The sequence below is a fragment of the Artibeus jamaicensis genome, unplaced genomic scaffold, assembly GCF_021234435.1.
Source record: "Artibeus jamaicensis isolate MK-2021 breed Jamaican fruit bat unplaced genomic scaffold, CSHL_Jam_final scaffold_537, whole genome shotgun sequence".
Taxonomy (NCBI): domain Eukaryota; kingdom Metazoa; phylum Chordata; class Mammalia; order Chiroptera; family Phyllostomidae; genus Artibeus; species Artibeus jamaicensis.
Genome location: NW_026522047.1, coordinates 42,593,119 through 42,620,594, shown reverse-complemented (window position 1 = coordinate 42,620,594; position 27,476 = coordinate 42,593,119). Strand labels below are relative to the sequence as shown.

At 55.2% G+C, this 27,476-nt stretch overlaps 1 protein-coding gene across 10 annotated transcripts in view; it reads left to right on the top strand.

The window, feature by feature from the left end:
• The window catches only part of PTPRS (protein tyrosine phosphatase receptor type S), a 95,375-nt gene that overhangs the window by 7,484 nt on the left and 60,415 nt on the right, over positions 1-27,476 (top strand). For 9 of the 10 annotated variants that reach the window (XM_053658340.1, XM_037165183.2, XM_037165182.2 and 6 more), the window contains exon 1: positions 23,369-23,484. The exons of the other annotated variant lie outside the window; for it this stretch is intronic. The gene's annotated coding sequence lies outside the window, so the exon portion shown is untranslated. Of the gene's footprint in view, positions 1-23,368; positions 23,485-27,476 lie in introns of those variants that run through there. 10 annotated transcript variants of the gene reach the window in all.

The window sequence follows — 27,476 nt, the reverse complement described above, 5'->3', positions numbered from 1 at the left end:
GGGCTGTGAATTATCTTCTGGCTGCAGGACCTGTTCCTCGCACTCTCGTCTTTTCCGGAACATACCTGTTTGCTGGTGAGGCTCGGGTGTGGGGGTCGGCAGAGTCTTTTGTAGAATTTGTTGCAGTGGTTTCCGACCAGGGGTGACTTTGCTCCCTGGGGGACACATGGCACTGTCTGGGAACATCTGGGGTGCCCAGCCCCAGTGTCAGCAGCGCCGATGAACAGACCCCCGATTTGTGCTCAGGACCCGTGGCGGCCGGATTTGCACTTGTGTGTGGATGTTCACCCCCCACAGCCCGCGGGGTCCTGTTGGACTTGAATGCTGAGGTTACTGGTGGGTTTTCCCTGTGCACCTGTCCCGGCCCGTTGCCCAGTCAATTATCAGAAGTGGGTAATCAATCGCCCCTGACACATGGATTCTGGAAGTCAGGGATGGCTCAAGTCTCTGGTGAAGGTGCTGGATCGGGAAAGGGAGGGGCTGTTACATCCAGGTTTGTTTTTCCTTCTTTTGTCCCACCTGGCTCTGGGAGCCTAGACTCTGTCCCCACTGGGGAAGGGCTTTTGGAAGCCTGAGCTCTCAGATTTCGAATTCTAACCCTGATCTTTCCAGGCTGTGCGAGGTAGCCCATTATTCCCTTCCCCCAGCCTTGGTTTTCCCATCCATGAAATGGGGACGGAGTTTGCCTGCTGTGTCATTGAGGATTAAATGGTGTCACGATGACATGGTGCCAGGCACATGGGGTGCACACACAGGGGCTGAATGACTGTGTCCTCTCACCACCCCCCCCCCCATGAAAAATAAGGGGGATGAGGATGGAGCCCCACACCTACCATTTCCCAGCAACTACAATGAAGGGGAGGTGACCGCCCTGTCATGGAGCCGCATTGCCTGCCTGGCCCTGGGCTCCGGCTTTGTTTGCATTTTCTCTTTCTTCTGAGAACAGCCCTGAGAGGTGGCAGCAGTTGCCCCACTTGCAGATGGGGAAGCTGAGGCAGGCACTGGTGGGGACGAGGAACTGGAATGGCTGGAGCCTTTTGTTAGGGCTGCCCCAGGCCCGGCCAAACCGAGGCGTCATTTCTGTGCTCATGGAGGTTCAGAGGGATCTGCACTTGGGTTTAATGCTCTGCTGTTATTTTCTTGAAGTTCTTAATTTCCGGTGACCCTGCAGTTTGAGTTTGCGCTGGGCCCCACCATTACGCAGCGGTTATGGAGCTAGGAGGCTGCTTCCCACGGCGGTTGTGAGCGGAGGAGAGCGGGGGATGCAGTTGTTGGCCAGGTCTGCTTCGAGATCTGTTTTTGCCTCTCACAAGCTGTGTGGCATTGGGGAAGTCGCTTTGCTTCTCTGAATAGCACACTCAGACTCCTCGCTTGGCAGCAAAGTCCCTGCCAGCCTCCCTGTCCTCTTCCCCTGCCTCTCTTCCTCTTGCTCCTTCTGCAGCCACCAGTGCCCCACACTAATTGCCCCGGTTAGGTAGGCCCTGACTAACTTGCTGGGAAAGCCCTGCCTCAGCAGCTCAGACACCCCTGCCCAGCCCACTCCGTCCTGGCAGGGAGGCTAGGAGACCCAGGCCCAACTGCAGGTGCTGCTGCGACTGGGGCTACTCACTTGCCACCTCTGAACCTCTGCGTGTCTGAGATGTCTGGCACAGAAGCAGCGATGAATGACCATTGAAAGCCAGGGGTTTTGAGGGTGGGGATCAGGGAACCCTGAAACAGTTGGTGACATTTCCTGTCTCTTGGGAGAAGCCCAAAGGAGTTGGGACCCCCAAAGTGCATAGTCACTGGGCCAGGTGATTTTAAGAGTCAGTTACTCTGACGTTCATTTGGTACGCTTTGTGTCTGGCCAGATCGTTGGAGAAGACACTGAAGAGGCCCCCTGGAACAGGCTAGGCTTTCTTTTGGGGATCAAATTTGACATTTGAAGAACCCACATTGGAATCTTGGCTTGGCCTCATGCACAATGTGACCCCGGACAAGTGGATCCACCTGCTAGGGCCTCAGTCTGCCCGTCTGTCAAAGGGGTATGGGACTGTCTCCTGGGTGGCTCCAAAGACCCACACTCAGCACGCCTGGAAGTGTGGGCATAAACATCGTGTGGTGCAGCGTGATGACTAATCCTTGTGGGAGCGAACTGGGGGACCTGAGTACAGGGCTTTGGGGGTAGGGTTTTGGGGTGCCGAGGAGCAGATGGGCCAAGTCTGGCTTCTCTCGTGGATGTGCAGTCATGCCTGAGCCTCCTGCTGCAGTGCCAAGAGTGGGTTGGCAGGAGCCAATGCCAAGCCCTGGGCAGATGACACTGCAGGCCAGGCTGACGCCATGATTGATGCTGGTGGGAGCTCATCCCCAGAACCACCTGGACTGTGGTGGAGAAACCGAGTCATGCCAGCGTGGCCTTGGCAGGTACCGGGGAGGGTCCGTTCTGACATCACCCTGCCAGCTCAGTCCCGGCCTCTGGACTCCCTGTGCAGTGCTCTGCCAGACACCACCCAAATTTGAGGCATTCGCCGTGATGTGTGCTTTTGCCCTGGCTGCTTGGTCCTCCTAATGACTGAGTAGTTTTCTTTAAATCCATTCATTCTCTTTTAAAACTTAAAAGAGAAAACTTTGTCTTACTCTTGTGAATGAGAACCTGGTATATCTTTGACATAAGCAGGGGAACCTTACAAAAAAGGGATGGCAGAAGGGGAAAAACCATTTAATCATTTGGCTTTTGCCACAGGCTTAGAGCAGAGGCCGAGGGCCACTGGGACATTAAAGCCAAGTTAGACCCGCTGGTGACTTCGACCCCAGAAGGCGAGGAAGCGCCCCAGGCAGGAACGGCCCCTTTCGGTCGAGTCATTGTGACTTCATGTGGCTGGAACCGGTCGGGGGTTCCCAGCCTTTGGGGAGGCCAGGGCCCCTCCTGCCTTCCCGCTGCGTGGCTTGGACTTTCTTGTTTGCGTCTGAGTATTCCTTCTTAACAGCCTGGGGAGAAGGTTATTTCTCCCTGAATTCAATTAATGAGCCTATTAAAAACTATTTATTTTCCCTGACAGTTGTTTACTGAGGAGAAGGAGATGAATTGGTCAGGCGTCCTCACCAGGCTGGCAGGAGGGAGGGTGGGGGATGCTTGGTGCCGGGGGCCCTGGTGCCAGGGGAGCGTAGACGAGGGGTGCAGTCCTGCTGTCTGGAGGCCCCCCAGACGCAGAGCCTGAGCTTGGGCAGCAGGCGCTGTTTCTGACCTTGTAGTTTGGGGGAGGTGGGCCCCGGGATGCACGAAAACCGTCCTGGCCTGGAGGCGGGGAGCTGGCTCCAGTGACTTCCACCTCCACTTCCCAGGCCAGAGTGTCGCAGATGCACCGGTTTGCAACCTAAGACCTGACCCCACTGGGCCGTGTGTTTGTGGTGGGGTGTCCCAGTGATCCTTCTCTTCTCCACAGCAGTTGAATCCTATGACTTATCTGGGGACAAGGCCACCTGGCAGAAAAAGGAAAAAAAAACATTTTCCAGTGTACTTTGCATGTCTGTGCTCTATGATTCAATTCTGACCGGTGGGATAAATAAGCAAGACTTTCTGAAAATGCCTTCAAAGGGAGGTGGCACATGCTCCTTCCTACAACTGCCAGCTGGAATATGGAAGGGATGGTAGGCACTCAGGCAGCCATTTTAGACCATGAGGCAAGAATCATGGATAAGAATAGGGAAATCAAAGAGATGGAAGGAGCCTGGGCCCCAATCATTGTGAGGTGGACACAATAACCCTGAAAGGCCAACCTAGGTGCTGACTTGATATGAAGAGAGAAATTATGCCCTTTTTTTTTTTTTAAAGATTTTATTCATTTATCTGTAGAGGGGAAGGGAAGGAGAGAGGAAGAGAAACATCAATGTACGGTTGCCTCTCGTGCATCCCCTGCCAGGAACTGGTCTGCAATCCAGGCATGTGCCCTGACTAGGAATCGAACCCCGATACTCTGGTTCGCAGGCCTGCACTCAGTCCACTGAGCTACACCAGCCAGGGCTGAAATTATGCATCTTGTGTGAGTGTTTTGCACCTGCAGCCCCGGTTGATCCTAACAATAGCATTGTACGGGCCTTAGGAAATAGTGCTTTTCTTGTCTCCTTCAGATCTCTGCTCATTTTTTAAAAAATATTTTGTTTATTTATACTTAGAGAGAGGGGAAGGGAGGGAGAAAGAGAAGGAGGGAAACATCGATGTGCATGAGATACATCAATCAGTTGCCTCCCGTGTGTCCTCAGCTGGGGACCTGGCCCCCAACCCAGGCATGTGCCCTGACTGGGAATCGAGCCGGCTTCCTTTTGGTTCTCAGGCTGGCACTCAATCCAGTGAGCCGCACCAGCCAGGGCACTGCTCATTTTTAAGTGAAGCTTCCTCCGACCTTCTTAAGATTTGCAGAATTTGCCTCTCTCCCCAGCTACTCATCTGCCCTTTCCTGCTCTGCTTTTACTCAAAGCCCTTGTCACCTTCGCCATGTTGTACGTATCTTACTCATAATCTGCCTCCTGCTCTGGCTGGGAGTTCCTGGGGGGCCGTTTTTGCCCGTCTTCTCTGCTATGTCCGCAGCTGCGCAGGGCAGGGCTCGTTCACAGGGGAAGAAACGAGGCTTGAGGCCCTCTACCTGGCTGGAGGCAGTGCCTACACTTGCGCCAAGCAGGTGGCCCCCAAGTTCTCCCTTTTCACCCTGCCCCCCAGCCAGTTGGCCAGCCCAGGCGGGCAGAGTCAGCCCCAGCGGCCGCTCCCGATCCTTTCTCTCGCCCCCACGTTCTCACCTTGGCCTCCAGAAATAGCCCCTTTAAAATAGCCGTGTCCCTGTGAGCCTTCCGGGGCCTCTGCCCGCCCACGGACATGACGCCTTGCTGACGGGCCAGTCTCCTTACTGCTGTGGGGTTTTTGAAAATATAGTTGGTGTTAGGTGGGTTTTTTCACCCCTCTTTTATGCCTGAAGAAGCCCAGTCACCCACAGAGCTGCTTTCCCATCCCTGACACTTGTCATTTAGGTTTTGCTCTGTGTGTCCCTGTGGCTACTCCGTGGAGGCACAGCCGTGGACCGGTGCCTGGTGTGCAGAGCGGAGAGCTCCTGCTGTAGGCAGGCTCACGCCAGCTCAGGCCCGCGTTCCCAAGACTGACCGGGAAGCCCTGAGTGTGAGTCCCAGCACTGCCTCCGGCGGGCTGTTAGTCCTCAGTCACATGCGGACCGCCTCTGAGCCTCAGTGTACCTATCTGTGAACTGGGGACATCTCAGGACTTGGGCAAATGGCTGAAGTTCTCTGAGCCTCAGTACACAGCTCCAGTACACTCTGTAGAAGTTATAGGCACTTTCTTATGTTTTATTCTTGTCACTTGTTGAGACCGTGTAAATTAGTGGTTAACACCTGGACCCCTGCCCTGGCTGGTGTGGCTTAGTGGATTGAGTATCATCCTGTGAATCAAAGGGTCTCTGGTTCGATTCCTAGTCCGGGCACATGCCTGGGTTGCAGGTCAGGTCCCTAGTAGGGGGTGCATGAGAGGCAGCCGCACATTGATGTTTCCCTCTTTCTCTGTCCTTTTCACTCTCTAAAAATAAGTATCTTTCAAAAGAAGAAGAAGAACTGGACCGTGGGGCCAGGTGGCCTGGGTTCAAGTTCCGGCTGTTCCTTCCTTGCTGTGATTTCACCTCCTGGCCTCAGGTCCCTGTCTGTAAAATGGGGGCAGGGTCCTCGGGAGGATCCAGTGGGTCACCAAGGGTGGACCCCGGAGAGCAGCACTGGGCTCCGAGTGAGGGCACCATGGTGCCTGGGAATGGCGCGTTGATCTGATGAGGATTAATCGGGTGCTTCTGTGGGCTGGCTCTTCTGGGGACAGGGACGGAGTCGGCGAGATGGACGCTTCTCCAGTCGACCTGCTCATTCCACTTCGAGGTCCTGGATCAACCATAGGGCTCTCTGCCCCTCAGCAGGGCAGGGATTAAACTGGCCGGAGGGTCATGCCCAGCCCAGTCACCATGCAGGGGCCCCTGCTTCCTGTGTTCGCTCAGCAGGTGCTGGGCTGCAGGGTGGCTCAGAAACGGGGACAGGAAGGGCCCCAACTGGAGGAGGCGTGGACACTTCCGATGCTAGCAGGCCTAGTGGCGGGTTCAGCTACAGCCACTGCCTCCCCCACACCTGTGCCTTCGGTTATCCAGGGAGTTTCTTGGACACCTACTGTGAGCTGGGCTCTCCGCTGGGACCTGCCGGGGAGGAAGTGCTTGCCTTTGTGGGGCTCATGTTCTGATCACAGAGAGACAGTAAGCAAAATACAATGTGTCACGTTAGATGGTGATAAGAGAAAGGAAGAAAGGGATTTGGGAGTGGAGGGATGAGGGCTGTCATTTTAAATGGGATGTAGAGACGGCTTTGTTGAGGAGGTGACAGTTTGAGTAAAGGCCAGATGGAGGTGAAGGAGGGAAGCAAGTGGATGTGTGGGGGAAGAATGTGCTGGGCAGAGGGTATCGCCTCTGAAAGGGCCCTGGGGCAGGACCATGGCTGGCATGTTGGACGAGCAGTGAGGAGGCCCATGTGGCTGCAGGAGAGCGAGTGAGCAGGAGAAGGGACAGGTTGTGCAGGGCCTTGCGGGCTGTGGGGCAGGACTTGGGCTTTCTCGTCTTGGGAGGTGGGAGCCCTGGAGAGCTATGGTCAGAGGAGGCATGGGTCCAGTTTCAGATGCTCACAGGTGCCCTCTGGTGGCTGCTGGGGGAGCACAGCCGCTGGTGGGGGTGGTAAAGATGGGGTGGGAGGGTGGGGGGGACCTGGCAGGGAGGTGGCAGAGGGGACAGCGCTGGTCCCTGTAGGTGATGATGAAACTGGACCAGGTAGAGACAGGAGAGGGGAGAAGTAGTCATATTTGGGATAGAATTATGCAGGCAGAATTCTTGTGTACTTTTTGTGGGTTTCACCTTCACATTAGCTGTGAGGGAGAGACTCTTACATCCATTTAACAGATGAGAACACTGAGGCCCAGAGAGGCTGAGTCACCTGACAAGTGCTGCACAGCTCAATGTGGCTTGGTGGTGGGGTAGCCAGCCAAGCTGACCTGCTGGTGGGTCTGGCTAGGGGACAGCTTGCTCCCCAAGCACCGAGTAGCCATCGCTTCTTCCTAATTTATAGATCAACCACGTGCATTTACAGGCTCTGTGGAGTTAGTTTTCTTAGTTCAGAGGTCGGTCAGGAGCCACGCTGTAAGGCTGTCAGCTGCGCAGACCAGTGCAAAGCTGGTGGTTCTGTTAGACCTCAGTTCAAAGTCTGCCCTCACCTCTTGCTGAGCTGTGTGACTTGTGACCAGTGCCTGACCTCTCTGAACTCTCATTTTCTGTGACATTTGTTTGTTCATCCACTAACATTTTTTTTGAATGCTTGCTATGCACCAGGCAGTTTTAGTCAGAGTGGTTATTCCTGCCTTGGTCAGTTCAGCCTCCAGCGTCAGGGGACAAACCATGGTGCTCGGGCCACCTGAGCGTCAGCCGGAACCCCAGGTGTCGTTGGTGCCTGCTGTGGAGACCTTCAGGGCAGTGTCGGCCGCTCAGAGGGAAAGCCCGGGGCAGCCGCCTTGGGGAGATGCCACGCTCTGGGCCTGGCAGCTCAGGGTCAGTGCTGTGCGCAGACCCCACACTGGCAAGTCTGGGCTGGAAAGCAGCTCAGTAGAGTTGGGCTTGGGACGCAGGAGTTTCGGGAAAACTCGAACCTTATATTTTACTTACATTTTCCATTTTGTACCCAGTTCAGGAGAGAAATGTGATCAGAATCTCTCTTCAAGGAGGTTTATAAAACTCAGTAACTATCAAGTGATAATTTTCTCTGTGATAAAGAAGTCGTGTCCAGTTTAATTGGAAACTTTTTTTTTCTCTTGTTGGTACGTAAAATAATAATACACCTTAAACTTAATGGAGTATAGAAATTGCCAGACCAGGAACTGGGATGGAGGAAGGGAACATGGGAGGGGAGGTCAGGAAAGGCTTCCTGGAGGTGGCGGCAGCTGATCGAAGATGTAGAGGTTGAGTGGGAATTAACTGAGTGGTAGGGAGAGAAGGGTGTTCTAGGCAGAGGGAACAGTGTTGGCAGGCTCCCCTCTGAGTACAAAGTCACAGTGAGCCCTCCAGGTGGAGCGGCTGTTGAATCTTGCATCTCGTGCTGCTCTCGGTCCCAGGTCTGGGTGATGCCGCCCACGTGGGTGCTGCTCTCTGCTGACTGTTTTGGAAGACCTGAGACTGGAGGTTGGGGTCTGTCTGAAGCCCTTCAACAAGTTGACCGTTGAGCAGGTTCACACTCTCAGTCAGTCCCCTGCCCGACTAGTAATGAGGCTTCAGCCTCAGACACACAGTGGGCCAGCAGCCCGAAAGGAAAAGAAACCCAAATCAAACTTTAGTATAAAAGCAGATGAGTTGATTGGTTCTGTAACAGAGAAGGCCGGTGCTGGCACGTACTACTGGCTTCAGGCATTGCTCGATCCAGCGGTGCAAACAAGGAGCCTTTAACAGGTGAAGAAAAGCACCAGATTGTTTAAAACACTCGCCTGAGTCCACAGAACTAGGAGGGGGTTAAGCCAAAATTCAGACTCAGGGTGGCTGTGAATGTAAAGTCTGTGGCTTGGGAAGGTTGTTCCAGGCCAGGGAGTAACAATTCCATTTCAGAGATGGGGAAACTGAGGTTCATAGATGAGAAATAATTTGTTGAAGGTCACCCGGTAAGCAAGGAAGAGAGCCTAGAACTGAACTCACATCGAACCTGTGTTTTTAGACTTCTCACCGCACAGTTCTCTATAGCACAGGTTAAATGTGGGTTGGTCCGACTGAGGCAGAGAAGGAAAACAGGTTTGCTGGGGTCTACATTGACCTTCTCCCTCCCCCACCTAAGAAGCACCCCTTCATGCCTCCTCCTGTCTGCCACCCACTCCAGATGGTTATGACATTCCCCTTGCTCTTGATGAACACATCGCGGGTGACAGGTTGGGGAGGTTCCTGCTGACCCTGGCTCTCAGCCAGCCGTGGGCCCCTGGCCAGGCCTGCCCATCTCTGTCACAGAAGGAAGTGAGACTGGCAGCCAATTGTTATCCTCCGAGCCAGCCGCCTTGCTCCCCGAGGCCCCGTTCCCTGCGTGCGTGTTGCTCAAGCCCTCCACCTCCCCCCAGCAAGCACCCAACTGACTGCCCACCAACTCCCTCCATCTCCACATGCAGCTGTGTGTCCTGCCTCAGCTCTCTGTGCCCTTGGACATCTCCATGACATTTATTGGGCACCTACTGTGTTCCAGGCATGGGGCTTGGCTGCTGGCAGGCTTTGCCACCACGTATCCCGCTCTGCCACATCTGAGCTGTGTGGTCTTGAGCAAGTGTCCCGCCCTCTCTGAGCCACCGATTTCCTCATTTGTAAAAGGGAATTAGGTGAGATGTTATGTGTAAAGCAATTGGAACAGTGCCTAGCCCATAATACATGGTCTTCAAATATTAGCTATTATTCTCATTATCGCTACTATTACTTTAGCATCAGTAAGTACAGCTGTGTCATTCTCCTCTTTCCTTTTCCACATGTCCTGCGCCCACATTAGCATTCGCTGGACTCCTCCTGGTCACCTACCAAGAATGTTTACCATCTCCACTCCGGTCACCAGTGAGCCAGTGCAGGCCTGCCTGCGACGGCTTTGTGGGACAGGCGTGTTTTTCTTCTTCCTTGTCTGCTCTTGGCTGCTCCCACTGAGCCAGTTGTGGCAGCCAGCGCCGCTGCCCACCCCTTCCCCCAGGGGGTGGTTCAGCTCCAAAGTTTTCTGTTGAACCCTGAGATAAGCTCCTGAGAGTTGAGAAAACAGTTACAGTGCCTTTCCTGGGCCCGGGACCCTGCCGGGGGTCTAGATTCCCCAGTGGGTATTGACCGAGCACCTCACGTGTGCCGGGCTCTGGAACAGCATTGCAGAAGACGGGGAAAAGCCCCGTCCTCACGGAGTACAGCGGGGAGAAGGACAACACACAAATAAATAAACCAAACATTTACCAAGGGCCTACTGGATGCCATGCCTTTAAGGAAAATGAAGGCAAGGAAAGGGGTGGGTGATAAAGGAGGGGCTATTTTGCCTACTGAGTCAGGGCAGGCCTCTCTGAGGAGGTGGCATTTCAGTAAAGACTAGCAGGAGGTGAGGAAGTGAACAATGTGGAGTTCTGGAGGAAAGGTGTTCCTGGCAGGGGGAACAGTCCATGCGAGGGCTCTGAGGCTAGACCGTGCCTGGGTCATTGGAAGAACAGCGAGGAAGTCCGTGCGGCCGGAGGAAAGTGAATGAGGGAGGAGAGGGTGGAGCAGGTGGCCCACGGCCTTGTGGGCTTCAGGGAGAACTTGGGCTTTTAGCTTGAGCGGGGTGGGTGCCCTGGATGGCTGTGGGCAGAGAAGGGATGGGATGCGGCCTGGTGCACTCAGGTGTATTTTTGCCACTGCAAGGAGGACAGACTGTGGAGCCACGGGCAGGAGCAGGGGTGCCAAGGTGGAGCCGACTGCACTAGTCCAGATGGGAGATGGTGGGGGCTGAACCAGATGGAGGCAGAGGAGGGGGAATAAGTAGGTGGGTTCTGGAAGGATGTTTCACGAAAGCCAGTGGGATTGGTCAAGCGGTTGGGTGAGGGTGGGAGTGAAAGGGGCCAAGGATGAGTCCTGCATCTTTGACCTGAGCCCCTACAAGGATGAGAGGGGCAGGCGTGGGGACCTGTCTGTTACAGAACAGCCACCAGTTTCCAGAAGGCAGAGGGGCTGGTTCTCCCTGGAGGCTTGGTGTGGGCTTCCTGGAAGTGGCGGATGTGATCTGGGGCCCGCGTCCCTGTGCCGCAAACAAGCTAGTGCCCTTGGCAAGGCACATTCTTTTCTCAGCCTTAGGTTGAAAGCACAGAATAGCACCCAGCTACACCTTTGGGGTGGGTTGGGGCTTGGGTTGGGGCTTTACCAGCTTTAAGCTCTACTGGGGCAGAAATTCAGAGATTCATGGAGGCCACCAGTTTGGGATGCAAAGGGGGCCTGGTGTGCAGACAAGGAGGCTGAAACCCAGAGAGGCCAAGGCCCTTGCCCCAGGCCACACAGCATGTGGCAGGGGTTAGACCCCACTCATGGGCCTGTGCTCCCTCTCCTCCCCTCCTGGCTCCTCTTTCTTCTTTTCTGCGTGTCTTCCACCCCCGGGCTCGCCAGCTTCGGTTCTTGGTGGTTTCCAGGCTTCCCTTGGCTCCAGCTTCACACTCACCTCCCCTCTCCTCCCGCTTCAGGTCCCGGGGCTGCTGCCAGGTGGGCTCAAGGGACTTGATGAGCGCACCCTCTGCCTTACACCCTGGGTTCCCTCTGCCCCTGCCCAACCCCCAGTCCCACTATTGATGGAAGAGGAATGGGAGGGAGCAAAATTATATACACACGAACATATAAAAATTAGTTTAGGATCTGGGCCAAGAACCACTTGCGCTTGGCCGGGCATTGTGGGTAATTCATCGCTGATTACCATAAAAGCCAGAGCCTGGCTGACAGGCTGCTGTGGGGCTTTTGTTTAAGATTCTGATGAATATATAATTTCTCTCCAGGTCTGGAGCCTGAGGGTCCCACCACCCCCGCAGCGGCAGGACCCCCGCCCACCCTGCCCATCTCCCTACTGCTGAGCGCTGCCCCCAGGGAGGACCTGCCCCGGGGGCCAGGCTGGCCGAGTGTCCCGTGGTGACATGGCCTCGGGGAAGCTTGGCTTGACATTCCATGCCCACCGCCAGCCTTGTCATGCAGCCCCATCCCCAGGCCCAGCGCCCTCGGTTCTCATGTGCATTTATTAGGCTGCAAGTGTGTACCAGGCCCAGCATGGATTTGGGGGACTCTGTGACGATTAAGGTGGACGGGGTCCCTGCCCTCTGTTCTTTAAGAGACTGAGGTTGATGGATGAGTGGACAGGCTTTTATCTATATTTACAGATTCCCAGGAGATGCAGATTAAAACAACAAGATAACCATTTTTGCCCATCCCCTTGGCAGGGTGGTCTGGAGCTGGTAACTTCCAGCAGGGCAGCGACCGGGGTCCGGCTCTCCGGGTGCCACTGGCGAGAGAATAAAGACGCGTTGCCACTTTGCATCATCTCTTATTTGTAATGTGTTTCTGGCCAGATCGTGCACACCTGTGGGGCACCACTGAGGATGCGCAGAAGCACGCACGGCGGAGAGCCTCCGCTGCCCCCGAGATGCTCAGCCCTCCCCCCTCCTTCCCAGAAGCAGAGATCAGGAGTTTTTTCTGCAAAGGGCCAGATAGTAAATCTTTTGGGCTTTGAGGGCTGGAGGGTCCTGCTGGTACTACTTACTGAACTCTGCTCTTGTAGCAAGAAGGCAGCCAGAGACAGTAGAGGATGAATAGGTGTGCCCATGTGCCAATAAAGCTTTATTTACACAAACAGTGGGTGGGCCAGATTTGGCCTGTGGGTTGTAGCTCACCGCCCCTGTTCTGCATCAATCCGGTAGAATTTTCATGCATTGATAGAAATGCCCTTTCTAATAATTAGGCACTAACCAAATGTCCACTTAGTCATTCAACATGTGGCCAATGCAACTGAGGACTTGAATTTTAAATTGTATTCTACTTCATTCCATTTATTTTATTTTTTTTAATATTTAACTTATTTATTTTTAGAGAGGGGGGAATGGAAGGAGAAAGAGGGGGAGAGAAACATCAGTTGGTTGCCTCCCACACGTCTCGAACTGGGGACCTGGCTGGCAACCCAGGCATGTGCCCCAATTGGGAATCGAACCGACGACCCTTTGGTTTGCAGGCCCGCACTCAATCCACTGTGCTATACCAGCCAGGGCTACTTCATTCCATTTAAATGTAAACAGCCATGTGTGGCCAATGGGTGCCGTTTTGGCCAGTACAGTTACTTAGGGCTGTTCTGTGAACATGCAGAGGTGGGCAGAGTTCCACTCCTTTGTTTAAGCAACTGGTAGCATCCTGCACGCTCTTTTCTGTCCCTTGGTGAGTGTATTTGTTCCCTGTTTAAAAATACAGGATCTCAAAAGTAATTTCGTAATTGTACATCTACCTTCCTTTTCATACCTGTGGTACTAATCTCATGATACCAAGAGAGACTAATTTTTGTGGTATTATCTGGTCTGTTGTGCCGTTATATTCTGAACCGATCCACTATTGATAGGCACTTGTGTTATTTCAAGCCTTGCTCTGACAACTTTCTACATGTGTCATTTCAGGGGAATGTGTCTATCAGATAAGTTTCTAGAGGCGCCGTTTGTAGCTCGTGTGAAGCTACAAAGGGAATGTGAAGACATCCTTCCGCCTCTCAGCGCCGAGAGCAAGACGGATGCTTCCCCGAGGGCCTGGGAGGCCTGGGTGCGGAGGTCCACCGCGGGCGGGCGAGCACCTTGGGGGTTGTAGTGAATGGTCCAGCCTCGTCTCGGGAGGCTGGGGGGCAGGTGAAAACAGGGATCGCACACACAGGAATGTGTTACAGTGTCATGTGGAAAAAATGCAAGTTGGGAAGCGACACAAACAGGATGATACAATTTCCGCTTGAAAGCCCACTCCGCATTTGAGTATTACCTTTGGTCTGTGAGTGCGTGGGAAAGCTCTGCAGAGCTTGGCACAGGCCGACAGCGGGCGCTTCGAGGGCCAGAGGACTCTCCCTTCCGCAGTGTTCACGTCTCCGGGTGCCAGCTGCTCGCTGTTCCAGGCCCGAGTAATTTAAAAGGACAAGTCCCCTGTCCTCTTGCAGCTCGAAGTTTAGTTGGGGAGGTGGAGGATAAACAAAGCACAGAAGAAAAACCATGTCCAAGGGCGGGACATCACTCTAAGAAAAAAAACCTCAGCGAAGGGGAAGGGGGAGAGCCAGAGTGGAAGGCGGAATTTTGAGTAGGGGGTGCGGGAGGCCTCCTGACAAGGGTAACCTGTGAAGGGAGACGGTGAGGGGTGCAGCAGGTGGGTTTCTGGGGGCAGTGGCCCTGGCGGAGGGGTGGACAGTGAGGAGGCCTGGGGCTGAGTCCTTCAGGACAGGTGCTGAACCCAAGCCACCATCCTTGCCCATGCCTATGCCTCCTTATGGCTCCCAATGCCAGGGGCAGCTGCTAGAGAATAATTAATAATGATGATAAAACACTGTGTCTGGGAGACCGTGGTCTGTCCTTGTGCCTCCAGCCGCTGCCAGCCCCTGACCATGTGCTGACTGCGAGTCACAGATGGGATCAGTGTGAGATGCCATGAATTCTGGGACCTCGTCATCTCCAAGTGAAGCAGGAGGGTGAGGCCTGGGGAGGGGAAACTGAGGCTCAGAGGAGTGGTTTGGGGAGGGTTTGAGAACCGGCTCGAGTTCGGGTTCCCGTTCTGCCATTCATTAGTGGTGAGTGAGAGGTGGGGCCCAACCTCTGTGCCTCAGTTTCCCTAACTGAAAAGGGGGGGAGATACTATCATTTACTAATATCATTTATTGAGGGTATTCAACAAGCTGCTTATGTATACCTGGCCTTCAGGAAGAGTCAGGAATAATAGCCAGTGTGTTCCTTGAGCATCTACTATGTGCCCGGCTCAGTTCTGAATGCTTTTCCCATGCCGAGTGCTAAGTTAAAGAGTGTTTTTAGTAAAGTCTCCGGGGAGATGGCAGTGGGTCTCTAATTGCCAAACCCCTGTCTAAACTTGTCACCTTCTCCCTGGTCTTGAGAGCTTGGGGAGTGGAGAGGTTGTCACCTGCACCTGCATTTGCACAGCAGGTCTGTCCCCCTCACCCCCGGCCCCAGAAGCTAGCTCCCTAGTCCCTGTCTTCTCCCCTGTGGGATGCGCCTGGGACTCAGCCCAAGGTCTGTTCTCACCCCTTCCGTTTTGTCCAGCACTGCTTAGGTCTCCTCTTCCACTTTCTACTTCGCATTTTAGATACTTTCTCTTCCTGGAAGCCTGCTGCATTTGCAGGCCAGAGGCATCCCCCCGTCACAGCTCCGATCTCTACCTGCCTGAGCCCCCGTGTCCCTCCCTCACAGGCCGGTGAACTCCTTAAGACCGGCTGGGACCGCCTGGGTCCTCCCGTGCCCCTAGTGCTCAGCCTGGGGCCTGGTATACAGTAGGGGTTCTGTAAAAGCAGGTGAGGCGTGCAAGGAGAATATTTACAGGAGTGTGATGATTGTTCAGGCCTCAAATATATTCGTTCCTCAAACGACTTGCCCCCCAGCCCTTACCCCTGTAATCCCATTTCTCAGCTACCAGGTACCTCTCTTTCCCTAGAACTTGGCCTTTGCCTGTGCTGTGTCCTCTGCCCAGCCCTCCCTCCTCACCCCTGTCTTTGCATGGCTGCTTTCGTCTGCCACTCTCCTTCCCTAGAAGAGAAGCCCTAGGAGGTTGTCTGCCTTGGTCCCTGCTGTGTCCCTAGAACTCAGGATAGCGCCTGGTGCAAGGTGGCTGCTGAGGTTTGCGTGGTGACCAAGACCAAGACTCACTCAGGAAGTCAGTCAGGGGCTGCTCCAAGCCCTGCCTTGGGGACCTCACTGGCCTGTGTCTCAGTTTCCAGGATTTCAAAGGCCTTGAAGCCACAGAAGTCAACTTCAGGCACTAAAAAACCCAATCTTCCTCTGTACAGGTAGGGAAACTGAGGCCCAGAGAGCGTCAAGGACTTGCTCAGGGCTACGTAGCTCTCTGGGGACAGAGCTGGGTTGAGAACCTTGTCTGCCTGCCTTCTGTGGGCCATGATTTCTAAAGTTGGGGGGCTGCCCCCAGAACGAAGCTATTTTGGGGTGACCTGTGGAGGGGGTGTCCCGTGACACATAGCTGCACAGGCCTGCAACAACTCCCTTCTCCGTTCACATGGAGCAGGTCAAGGAGGAAGACTCGGGTGCAGGGACCTGGAAAGCCAACACCTGCCCGCCTCTTCCCAACCAGGTCCCATTCGGCCTGCTGCCTTCAGTAACAGAAGGACGCTGTTCACATTTTCATTGTAACAGTTTTTCGGGTGACTTTCAAGGCTAGGCAGTTAGAGCGGTGCATTACTGAGTTAGTTTCTGAAGGAAATTAGTTCAAGGCAGCGATTTTCAACCTTTTTAATCTCGTGGCACACATAAACTAATCGCTAAAATCCTGTGGCACACCAAAAAATGTTATATGTTTTTGCCAGTCTGACAAAAACTAGGTATAATTTTGATTGATTTACCAAAAAATAATAATAGTAATTATCTACCCTTTTTGCTCCAAAGTGTCTTTTTCAAAAATCAAATGTCTGTACTTGAATATGAGGATTTTCACTACCAAGTATTAACCAGACACAATCTTACGATGCAACATGACCGATAAGATGCAACTGTATTATATGACTTATAATATATATTTATGGTTCAGGACAGGGCATTCACACCAAATGGTTATTGTTGTGTTGGCGCTTGTCATTTTTTTATTTGACAATCTGAGGGAAAAAAGGTCAGTGCCCCTGACTAAATAGTCAGCTATTGCATGCTTTAAACATCCTTGGGGCCCACTGGCTGAAAAGCTCTGGTTTAAGGGAACGGCACGAGCCAGTTGAATGAGAGATTAGTGAGCCGATTGGCAGGTGGTATGTGGCAGAAGTCGGCCGAGGAGGGGAGGGCGTGGGCAGCACTGCGCACGCACTGGGGGCCTAGTGATCACAGAGGCACCTTGCAGAGGTGATGTGGCCAGAGCCAGGGAAGCAGCCACCGATGGCACAAGGCAGGGGTGGGGGACAGTGGGGGGCCCACCCTGGAGGACCGGGCCTGGCAGGGGACCGGGCCCCTCCCCCCCCCGCTTCTGGCTCTGTTCCCATGTTGGCACCGGGCCGCAGCACGGAGTCTGGCGGTGGCCAGGGGAGCTTTTTTTTAAAGATTTTATTTATTTATCTTTAGAGGGGAAGGGAAGGAGAGAGCGAGAGAAACATCAATGTGTGGTTGCCTCTTGTGTGTTACACCCTGGGAACTGGCCTGCAACCCAGGCCTGTGCCCTGACTGGGAATCGAACCACGATCCTTTGGTTCTCAGGCCCACGCTCAACACCAACCAGGGCCCAGGGGAGCTTTCTACAAATTTCTGTCCTTGGGGCTGGAGTTGCCCCCAGAGAGCACCTGGATGGCAAGTTAGGGAGACCCAGCTGCAAATCCCAGCTCGTGGACTTGTGGCTGATGGCCTCTGCCCTGTCCTGCAAATCAGCCCCTCCAGGCTTTGCAAATCATTCATTTGTTCATTCATTTGTTCATTCATTTGTTTGGAGAGCACTTATCGAGCACCTTCTGTGTGCCAGGCCCTGCGACCCAGCAGTGACCAAGCCGACGCAGTCCCACCCTCCCCGCTCCGCCTCCAGCAGAGCCGTCCACAGGACTTTCTGTGGTGGGAGAAACACGCTGTGTCCGCGCCACTCCCATGGCCGTGCCACTACTGTGGCTGTGAGCCTCGTGTGCAGGCGCTCGGCCATCGTGACTGAGGAACTGATTTCGGATTTTGTTTCATTTTATTCAACTAGTCATACGTGGCTGTTGGTCTCCTGTTGGACAAGACTGATTTAGACAGTGAAGACGAGGTGGGCGCAGGGCGCGGCGAAAGTAGGTGTGCAGTTGTTTGTGTGAAAAATAATACAAGAATATAACAACAAACTCTGTGTTTCACGTAGTCACATGTGTAAACCTATTTTTAAAAAAGACTTTATTTACTTCTAAGGAGAAGAGAAGGGAGAGAGAGAAACATCGATAGGTTGCCTCTCGTACACAACCCGGAACCTGCAACCCCAGCACGTACCCTGACCTGAAAGGGAACTGGCGACCTTTCACTTTGTGGTTCGACACCCAACCACCCGCGTCACACCGGTCAGGGCCCTGTGAACCTACCTTTGGCTCCACCCTGTAATTTCAGATAAAAGTGCCAAAAAAGAAAAAACAGTTGAGGAATGTGTGGTAGAGGACGACAGGGTGCCCTGTGAACTGGAGTGAGCAGTCGGGTGTCTGAGTTGTGTTTGAGGGCGACCTGAATGGTGAGAAGGAAAGAGCCATGAAAATGTGGAGGAAGGGTATTCTAGGCAGACAGAATAGCCTGTGCAAAGGCCCGGAGGCAGGACAGTGGCTGGTGGCTGAAGGAGCAGGGAGGAGGCCATGCGGCTGGAGTGGAGTGCACAAGGAGGAAGGAGGGAGGAGGTGAGCATGGGGGAGGGGGATGGGGGCAGATTGTTTAGGGCCTTGTGGGGTTCAGCTAGGGCTTGGGCTTTTAGCCCTAGGGAGTTGGGAGACCTGGAGGGCTGTGGGCAGAGGAGGTACAGGACCCGGGACTCAGGTGCTCACAGGCGCCCTCTGGCTACTGTGGGGAGGACAGACTGTACGGAGTGAAGGCAAGAACTGGAGGACCAGGGCAGAGACGATTGGTCCAGGGGGGCAGTACTGGGAGCTAGACAGGGTAAGAAGGCACATGGAGAAGGATGGACAAATGCATGTGAAATTTAAGAGCAACGCTTGAGGGTATTTGCAGACCAGCAATATGTTCAGGAGAGGGAAGAAGAGTCAGGGCTGGCCCGAGGTTCTTGCCTGAGCCTCTGGAAGGACGGAGCTGCCATTATCCGAGAAGGGGAGAACCTGGGAAGAGCATGTGCATCTGGACCCAGCTGTGCCTGAAGGCATCCTGGGTTTCTCTGGAAAGAGAGGAAGGTAGCTGGCCTTCGGAGAGCTGGAAGGTGAAAAAGGCAGGTGAGGAGCTGAGGCATGTCTGCAGTGGGCAGTGTGCCCACTCTGGGGTAGCCAGCTGGCACACGTGGTGCTAGGACCATGCTGGAAGTGTGGGCGAGTTGGGCTCTGGCTGGTCGGCACACGCTCACTTCCCCAGGTCGTGGATACTGTGCTGGGTGGGAGGGAGGGGATCCATGGAGCTGCCCAGCCAGTGTCCCCCTCACTCTGGATCCCAAGGGTGTAGAGTTTGGTGGTTGTCTGTAAGTGAAACTTTGAGAGATTTTGGCCCCAAATGTGAGGACAGTGGGACAGGTTGGGAGGGGGATGGGAGTGGGGGTGTCCTACCCAGGTGTGTGTGGTTTTACCCAAGGCTGCCACATCAGGGCAGGTATCAGAGGCTGCAGAACGTCCCGACAGACACCTATTGGTTGGAACTTTAGTGCAGAAAGTGACAGGCCACAGGTTCATATGTGGACGCTCCTCTCAGTGTGTCAGTTTGTAACGTCGAACAAGTGGGAACTGATTGAACTCTGGGTGGGACACAGGCAAATGGTCTCATAATGGTGCTCTCCATTTCAGAATGTACCAAATTGCACACATAGGAGAAAGACGGGATGCGGTTGACCTCAGGACCTTTGCACTTGCTGTTTCTCCTGCTTGAAACACTGTTCTCATAGGTGTTTGTATGTCTGATCTGCTGACTTCTCCAGGTCCTCCGAGAAGTACCCCAGGCCACCCTCCCTCCAGGCTTCCAGAGCCTCACTGTGCATTTTCTTTTCTTTTTGGAATCTTTTAGCACTGTCCAGCATTACATGTTGGACAGTAACGGTTTTCCTGTGAGTGTCTGCCTCCCTCACTTGTCTTGAGAGCGGGAGAGCTGGCTCTGTCATGCCCACTGCTGTGTCCCCATTACTGTGGCACATAGTAGGTACTCAAAAAATGTTTGTAGAAAAAAATGAATGAAAATGACCACATGTTCACATTTTCTCTCCAGGAAAGGGGTAGATTATGGGCAGCTTTTATTTTCTTCTTTCGGCCGATTTTCTCTCATTTTCTGCTGCATGTGCCTATTTTATAATTAGAATAAAAGTTATTTTGGAAAAAAAAAAAAAAACAATTACCCACAAATGTCCCAGCTGTAGATGCTGATGTGATCTAGCCCAATGCTTCTCCCCAAGGGCTGCTGCCTCCTGCTGTAAATAGAGGACATACCAGCTGAATGTTTGGGGGCTTCTGGGGTCAGCCCTCAAGGGCACTGGGTGGGCAAAGCAGTCAGGGAGGGCTTCCCAGAGGTGGCAGCCCTTAACCTTCCAGTTGCTCAGGCCCAAAACCCTGAGGTCGTTCTTGAGCTTTAATTTATGCCCCACCACTGGTCCTTTGGGGAATTCCGTCAGATCTGCCTTTCGAATCTGTCCAGAATGTCCCTCTCACCACTGGCCTGAGTATGTGCAGTCACCTCCCCTCCTGCTTCCCCTGTCCCCTGCTCCCCAGAGTGCAGTGGCCAGAGGTGCCTGTGGGCACCCGTGTCAGGTCCTGCTCCTCTTCTGCCCACTGCCCTCTGGGGCTCCTAGCTCCCAAGGGACAAAAGCCCAAGTCCTTCCCTGGGGGCGGGGGGGGGGGCACAAAGCACTGCATGACCTGCCCTCATCCCCTTCCCGCTCTCTCCTCCCCGCTCACCCTGCTCCAGCCACACGGGTGCCTTCGTGTTCCTCCCGAAGGCCAAGCAAGATTCTGCCCCAGGGCCAGGATTGCCCTTCCTCCAAACACCCATCCTAACTTCCTACATTCTCTACTTAGGTCAAATGTCACCCCCTCATTCCCGGGCCTCCCCTTTCCAGACTGGTCCCACCCACCCCCTGCTTCGTCCATCTTCATAGCACTTACTACTCACTGACCCTTGGTGTATTTTGTTTGTTTTCCTCCTGCCTCCCTCCCGGAGGGAGCATCAGCTCTGTGAGGGCGGGTCCCCTTGCCAGGCCTGGTAGTCACCGTGTGCTTCAGCCCGTCCAGGTGCACGTAAGGTGCTCAGAAGTTTTTGTTTAAAAAAGAGTGGATGAAGACCCCCACTTTGTGATGAGGGCATTGCACACTGTCGCCCCCAGGGGAGAATAAGGTTGGAGAAGGCTGTCCTGGGTGAGGAGGGGCCTGGCCGTTTATGTGGAGGTTTGCCGAGAACCTCCTTCTGCTGGGTACTGGGGACCTGGCACGCCGTGTGTGCTCTGATCAAGGTGGAGACCCTGCCCAGCCCTTGGAGGTGGCAGTCTGGTGGCAGAGGCAGGCCTGTGACCAGGCAGTTAACGTATGGGGTGATTAGAGCTGTGAGGAGGTGGGGCGCCCAGCTGCCGTAGACTAGATGCAGGCCTCATTCCTGGCCCAGATCTCTCCCACCCCTACCGTGGGGGTGGCTTTGTTCCCAGCCCACAGTGGTCATTGCCACTGCATGGAGGCAGGAGGTCACCTTCAGGCAGATATGGGTAACAGGCCCTGAGAAGGCAGGGCCAGCTGGGGAGGGCCTGGCAGGTCCTCAGCCAGCCTCCCCTGGGTCCTAGACAACCCAGAGACAGGCACTTCCTCCCCAGGTCACATAGCCCTGGATGTCCTGACATCTTGGGTTCCTCGAGCACTGTCGTGCACCTGGTTTTTATTACAGATGGGAAAACTGAGGCCTGGAGGTGCAGGTTCTTCCTTGAGGTCATATGGGGTGTGCTTGGATTGATTCCTGGGTGTGTGTAAGCCCTGTACCTGGCCATCCACCCATTAATGCAAGCAAAGCACCCGCTGTGCTGGTGGCGTTTCCTGAGGGCCCACTGTGTGCCCTCCTAAGCTGGGGAAGGTAACACTGCTTGATTCCAGATCTCACTGACCCAGAGAACCACCTGTGTGTTCCACATAGTGCTGGGGTTCCAGGTGTTGTGCCTGTTGAAGCACCTACTATGTGCCTCCCACAGTTGGGGCTGTGGGGGAGTGGAGATATTGGAGTATCTCGTGTTTAGCAGCATCCACTGTGTGCTCTGTAGAATCCACATCCAGGCATTCACAGAAAACCTACCGGACCCCTGCTGCTTTGAGAACTCCAGTGCAGCTCTCCCCAGTGCTAGGGGAGGTGGCATTATATACTGTTGTTGTTTTTTTAATAGATGATTCTTTTTTTTTTTATTTTTTAAAGATTTTATTTATTTATTTATCTTTAGCGGGGAAGGAGAGAGGGAGAGAAACATCAATGTATGGTCGCCTTTCGTGCATCCCCTGCTGGGAACTGGCCTGCAGGGTACCGGTCTGCAACCCAGGAATATGCCCTGACTGGGAATCGAACTACCATCTTCTGGTTCACAGGCCTGTGCTCAATCCACTGAGGTACACCAGCCAGGCATTATATACTGTTTTGCAGAGGGGGAAACTGAGGCACAGGTCAGGAAGGGGCGGATCACCAAGCCTATAGTGCTAGGGAGAGGTGGGGAATGGATCCTCCACGGAAGCCATAGCAGAGTGTGGATGGGCCACCATGGGAAGTGAGCTGTCCCTGAACCCTTATCAGGGCCTCCTCTGGGCTCCCACAGCTGCCTGTGTGTCCGAATCAAAGCCCCTGTCCTTTGCCCCTAGATACTTTAAATTTGTAGCAATTTCTCCATTTGTCGTTTTCCTGCTCCAGGCCTCCTGCAGCATTGTGGGTAAGGGCTCATCCTCTGGACCCAACCTTGCTTCCAGCCTCTGCTCCTCCTGACCTTGGGAAAGCAACCTGTCTATTCCACTGCTAATAACCCCTTTGGAGAATGGGGTGATTCAGGTGTGACTTCAGCAGGCACAGCACTTGGTATACATTAGGAGCTCAATACATGTTAGCTATGGGATTCATTCAAATGGCGTTTTTCACCAGAGAGAGGAGCAGATGGGGGAGTCGGTTCCCTGCGGTGGCCGTTGGCTCTCTGTCCGGGTCTCTGCCCCTCCCTGAACACCTCCCTGAACACCTCCCAGGCTCCCAGAACCCAAGGGGCCTCCAGTTCCCTGCCTCAACCCTGGAGTTTTCAAACTCTCACCGGGGCAGAAGCGCTGCCCGGATTGGCTGCCTGGGTGGGGCCGCCCCTCCCTCTCCCCCTCCCTCCCCCCCCTTCCACCCACCCCTATGGATCGAGTGTCTCCGGCCTGGCATGGTGGCCCCATCTGTTTCCAATCTGGGCCTGCGCTCTCCGCCCCCTCCTTAGGGTTGTGCCTAGGGTGGGGGCCACTGCCACCGTGTCCCCCATTCATTTCCCCAGACCCCAACCTGATCCCAGTAGGAGGGCAGCCTCTTTGTGCCTGCGCCCCTCCCCCACCTCCTGGGTCTTTCTGTGTGTCTAGGGGGCGCGGCTTCTGCCATCCTACTCTGGCTGGGAGGGACTCCTGCCCCCTATCCGACCTCCAGTATTTGGGTGTGTTTGGGGAGCCCTCTGCGGCGGAGTCTGGCATCCAAGCCCCTTCATCCGTTGCCATGGTCACGATCAGCACCTGGAAAGGGAGGGGGAGAAGGATAGGGGTTCCCTCTGTCATCAGGTTTCTGAAGGGGCGGGCCTCAGGGCGCTCCCTCATGCTTGTGCTTGTGCGAGGGCACAGTACCCCCCTTTAATTCTTTCCCCACACAGGAACCCCATGGAGGCTTCCAGAGCCCCTGATGGGGCTCCCCCTCTGGTCCCCCGCCCCACTTCCGTCCGGAGCCCCGCCCCCGGGTCGCCCCGCCCCCGGCCTCGCCCCCAGGCTGAGCTCTTTGGGCCCGGGCCTCTCCCAAGTCCTCCCTGTGCGCCGCTGTAGCGCTTGGGGTGGACGAGGGACGGAGGGACCAGCTGCAACGGGGCCTGGCCCCAATTTCTGAGCCACTGGGTGAGTGCACCTGGGATCTTCCATATCTAGGGCCAGTCTGTTCTGGGCTTTGTTTCCCTCCTTGTCCCTGCTCTAGGCTCCGGTGAGGGGGTACTCTCGCGGGCCCCCACTCACCCCCTCCCCGCACGGGCCTGGCCCAGCCAAGCAAGCTCCAGGGTCAGCTCTAGTCCCAACACTGCCTGGCGCTTCCCTGTTCAAGCCTGTAGCTCTCACTTTGGAAAACTCTTGACCGTTATGCTCTGTAGGGTCCCCTCCCCCGCCTGGCCCCCAGCCTTTTCTCCTCCCCCACCTCCTGGGGGCGGAGCTAGGCTGGGGCAGCCTTAGCTGCCAGCCCCAGAGCGCTTTGCTGGGAGACGGGGGCTTCTGATCCTTCCTTCGGGACCTGGTCCGTGGAGGAGGCGGCAGAGCCATGGAGGTGGGGTGGGGTGGGGTGGGGGATAGGTAGTTGGGATCTCTCCTCTTAGTCACCCCCTAAAACTTGGGGGAAGTTTCTCACTCTCCATTCGTTCCATGCTCTTCTAGCCTGTGGACCCCGGATTGACTCTGTGTCTGACTGAGGCATTAATAAACTGGGGAGTCAGGCCAGGCATATTAGCGCCCACCTACTCACTGGCCGCTGCTGTCCCCAGGCTCCGTGCCACCGTACATCCCATTACCGCCCACCAAACCCATGCCTCGGCAACCCCTGTTGCCCGAGAGTTGTGCTTCCCAAGATTCCCTTTTAGGTCTAGGCCACTCCCGAAGAACTTCCTGCGACTCCCCAGTAAGGGGCCCAGCCCCCCAAGTCTTGCCTGCCCTTCCTGGAGTTTCACTTCTACCCGTTGAGGCTCAAGCTGACTGCCAGAGCAGATATATGTTGCAGCTGGCAGCGCGTTGGTGTTGGCCTCCGTGCCTGCAGTGTCTCCTTCTGGCTTCTGTTCCCCCTTCTGCAGCGGACGTGATCATAGGAATGATGTGGGTTAAAGCACCAAGTTGTGCCAGGGGCCTTGCCACATTCCCATGGTGGGAAGAAGGCCCCTAGCCTAGAGGTTGACAGGCCCTTAATGAGAGCGGAGCTGTGATAGGAGACGCAGGCTGCCAGAGCAGCTCACAGGGGCTTCTGATCCAGCCTGGGACATCCAGGGGGCCTACCCGGAGGAGGTGACAGCTCAGCTGAAACCTAGTGATAAGTGTTGGGCAGTAGGCTTCCAGCAGGGCGCTGGGGGGTGTGACGTGATGGGGTCAGCATTCTGGAGGCTGTTGGGAGTCAGGAGTTTAATGGATGTAGATGAGAGCCATGGAGATTTTAGTGCAGAGGAGGGACAGAGTCAGACACAGCCACTCCCAGCCCAGGGGTGTGGGTCAGAGCTGAGCTAAGGAACAGTCCTGGGGTGGGGGGATATGTGGCCTCAGCTCGAAGGATGCATGGAGACAGGTGGGCCATGGAGACAGCTGGAGAAGGGTCTGCCTGTTAGGGGGACCCATGTTGAGAAAGGTCCAGAGGCCCCAGGCAGACCAGTGCATTCTGGAAAAGACAGTAACCTTTGGAAGGAGGCCACAGGGTGAGCCTACAGTCAGATCCTGAAGGTCCTAGAACGCTGAGCAGAGCACCCTGCAGAGTGTGAGATCTTGGTGTCTCAGGCTCCCCCATGAAGCCAGCGTGGGGGAGTCAGGCAGCCTGGGCACTCAGGGAGTGTGGACTCTGGGCTTGAAGGAGAACCAGTCTTTGACCTCCAGTCCCAGCCCAGTGTTCTCCATGCTGTGTGGCCCTTGGCAAGCAGCATCCCCTCTCTGAGCTTCCTGTTTCTCATCTGGCAAACATAAAGAAGCTCAAGGAGCATTTAAGAGGACATGGCATGCTGGGCCACCCTGCCGAGGTTACTGATTTCTCCCTCTGGGGCTGGGCCTGGCTCCTGCCTCCCTATCTGCCCTGCCTGTCCACTCCTGGGTTCGGGGACAGCACCTAATACAAATCGGTACTCAATTAAAGGCAGAGCCCTCGCCCCAGTCCCAACCTGTTCCAGGAAGGTGGCGGGGCGGGCCCCGCACTGAGTCTGTTTGCCTGTGAGGGTATGCTGTGGCCCTAAGAGGGAAAAGGGTCTGGCCGGAGCCTGTTGAGCCCACTAATGACTCGGAGCTAGAGCTTGGACCCTGCTGGGTGCTTTGGGGACCCAGCACAGTTATCCGGCGAGGCTTGGAAGCCCAGCCCCTGCCCTTGAGAGGCTCTGAAGTCCTGTAAAAGGGGCTCTGCTTGGAGGGAAAGGCTGCTGGCCCAGAGGCGAGGCGGTGGGGAGGGGTAAGTATGGAGGGTGGGTGTGAGGCAGAGAGGTGGTCCATCCAGTTGTCCTGAAGGCCCACTGCCAGCACCACCACCTTCCCTGCCTGTGGCCTGAGGTCAGGGGGAATCTCCTGAAGGTCAGATTTGTGCAAGTTAGCCCCCAGACCCCACAGGACAGGATGATCCTTAGGCAGGGAGCAGCCTGAGGGCCCCCACAGACCCCGCCTCATGCGGGTGACACAGCCTGTTTGCTGTGCAGTTCTGGGTCATAATCATGCCTTTATATTCCCTGCTCTGCGTGGGTACACAAAGCCAGCTCTGGGACCGCGTGACCCACGCCCCAGTGCCTGGTTGGAATGGATGCCCACACGTCCCCCATTAGCACAGTCCAGGAGCCCCCGGTGGTTGCCCAGCAAAGCTGTATCAGGCCCTGAGAAGGTCATCCACTTTCCTGAGACCCCACAGTGGCCAAGGAACGACACGGTCATGTGATTAAATGTGGGCTCTGGACCAGGGTTCAGAGGAGCCAGGACCTAGCTGGGGGCCTCAGGCAAGTCCCCGGGGGCTCCTCAGTAACCCTCAGGGGCCTCACCCCAGCTGGCCGCTGGGAGCAGATGGTGAACAGCCCAGCACCTGGCACAGAGGAAACTCTCTGCTCTGGGCAGGACCCTCCCTGGCCCCTGGGTTCCAGGTCCCACGGCTGCTCCTTTCCTTCCTTCCCACCCCCGGCCCAGCCTCATTTGTAGCCTGTTATTTTCTGCAACACCCATGGGTGGCTGTTCTCTTCTTAACAGCCACAAGGTCTCCCAGGAACTCGGGGATCACAGCACCATGCAGCCCCAATGCACCTGCCTCAGTTTCTCTTTCTCGGCAGCACAGGGCTGGCGTCCCAGGCCGCTTTCCTGAAAGAGGAACAGGGAGGAGGCTTGGCCAGGTGCCGACCTGACCACGTCCCTCCCCGCCCAGAGCTGCCAAGGGCTCCTTGCCGTCCTGTGTCCCTGCCCTAAGCTCTCCCCCTCTCCCTCCCAGGACCTCTGGGTGCTGCTTGCTTGCTGTTTCCTTGTGTGAGTGACACCTCCCCATTCCCATTCATGCTTAATTTTTAGCCAAGTAATGTTAACATTGAATCTGGAGGCAGAGAGATCCAGGAGGAGGGAACAGCCAATTGCAAAGGTCCTGAAGCAGGACCGTGCCTGATTGGAGGGGGCCGAAGGCAGGGAGGGGATGGGGCAGGTTGTGCAAGAAGACATGGGCTGGGGGAGCACCTGGGCTTTTACCCCACGGGCCCTGGGGAACCCAGGAGGGCTGTGGGTAGAGGAGGGGTGAGACCTGACTCAGGTGCTCACAGGCGCCCTCTGGCTTCGGGGTGAGGACAGACTGGGGAGTGAGGGTGGGAGGTGACGATCGGGCTGGGCCAGGTAGAGGCAGAAGAGGAAAAAGTAACAAGTGGGCAGACTGGGGACAGATTTTGAAATTGGGACAAAAGCTGACAGGGCTTTTTACTATTCTCCTCTGGTCCCTTACAAAAGATCCCGCACTTGGGGGTCTTTTAGAAAGCAGTTGTTGGTGGGAGGGTCTTGGGCTTTTTGGGGACTTACTGCTGTCATAGCAAGTTCCTCCAGGGTGCATGGGGCCTAAGAGACTGGTACTTTTTAGCTTCTGTGTGGTGACTGGCCCTCTCCTCTCTGAGCCTGTCCCATGCCTCCCAGCCCCACTTCAGCTTTGCCATCCAGGC